At 40.4% G+C, this 1607-nt stretch overlaps 1 long non-coding RNA gene across 1 annotated transcript; it reads left to right on the plus strand.

The window, feature by feature from the left end:
- Positions 1-279: 279 nt before the first annotated feature.
- Positions 280-1607, plus strand: LOC136676317 (uncharacterized). Its single transcript, XR_010796280.1, has 3 exons — positions 280-483; positions 1025-1161; positions 1475-1607. It is a non-coding gene; the product is annotated as an uncharacterized lncRNA (long non-coding RNA).

Consider the following 1607-nt stretch of genomic DNA (forward strand, 5'->3'; position numbering starts at 1 on the left):
ACTGGGAAACAATGTTCTGCTCTGTGTCCTATGTCCTGGTTTATTATTATTGCTCTTTATCTTTTACCAGATCCTCATTGTTGATGCTTCAATGTCCTAGTGGATAAACGCAGAACATCCACACTCTTTTGTTTATGTGGCCATCAACATCACTTTCTGTGATGAAACTGAGTGTAATACGCAGTGGAAAATCAGACCCAACATGGCCCCATCTCCCTTTTACCCAACAAGCATAGGTTTCCAAAGCCATTGTCCAGTTGTTTGTTTTCTTCTGTGTGGTGGTTTTGTTCTGTGTTTCATCTAACTCAAGTGAGGTCATATGGGGTTACTAAGGATCAGGACATCTATAGGCATTGAGTTTGGTCATTGACCTTCCTTAGGGAAAGTCACAACACAGTGCATGGAGCATTTGCCAAGGAAACCAATGAACCAGAAGACAAGAGGGCAGAGGAATGTTGCGTGGATCATGGCCCAGCACCCTTTGTGAGTACCTGATTAACACTGGCACCAGATTTTGGGTGTGTTAATTACCAGCCAATGGTTAGAGACAGCAATGATTCAATAGCATTGATGTCATCTATCAGCAAAAATGTAATAGAATATGAACAGGGGAATTAGAGTGATAATTTAACTCATAACTTTTGTAATGATCTCCATCTACCTCCTTTTGTCTGTTTGTTGGATATATCTTCATAAGATGCTGCATTGTATAATTGGACATTACATCAAAAGTATATTATCTGGCATCTGATAGATGTTTGGATTACATTGCATAAGCATTTGTGTTTTGCCGGGTCAGTGTATGTACTGTAAGGCGACATCAGTTTTCAGATGAAATTTTTTTTTTCTGTTTTAGGCCTCAGAGCTGCAGAGTTTACAGCACCTCACTGGCCACACATATATTGTTTAACGTTTCCTTCCATCAAATGTGCAACTGCTGTGCTGTTGCTCTCTGCCTTTGCATGTATATGTCATAGTCACTGAGTGAAAAATAATACTGTATATGTTCTTACATTCACCAAAGGACACAGTGGCTTTGATCTGAACCCAAATACAGCTCGAGACCATTCTCTGGCCCGACCATCAGCTATGACCCAAACAACAGCCACAATTTGTGAATCTGAACAGGAAATTAACCTTGAGCCCAAACCTGATTGCCACGTAAGTCCTTAAAATCAAGCAAAGTCTATAAAAAAATATCACAGCAAATCCCAGCATAAATCAAATTTATATAATGCACGGTTGCCACACAGACCAATAGAACCTTGGGTGACTCCACTAGGAAGAACTTTATTTAAAGTAAAATAAAAAAAAAAATGGAGGCAGGGAAACAAATATAAGAGTAAATACAGGTCATAAATAAGTTGAGGCCAGGCTATGACAAAGTGTGAAGGTAAATTCTTAACTTAAATGATGATGACAAGATATGTGAAACATTGTTAATTTTTTAATTCATTCATTCATTCATTGTCAGAAACCACTAATCCAGGGTCGCGGTGGGGCCGGAGCCTACCTGGAATCACTGGGTGTACCCTGGAGGGGACGCCAGTCCTTCACAGTGCGACACACACGGAAACCGGAGCACCTGGAGGAAACCCACGCGGACA

Source organism: Hoplias malabaricus, chromosome X2, assembly GCF_029633855.1.
Source record: "Hoplias malabaricus isolate fHopMal1 chromosome X2, fHopMal1.hap1, whole genome shotgun sequence".
In the NCBI taxonomy this organism is placed as follows: domain Eukaryota; kingdom Metazoa; phylum Chordata; class Actinopteri; order Characiformes; family Erythrinidae; genus Hoplias; species Hoplias malabaricus.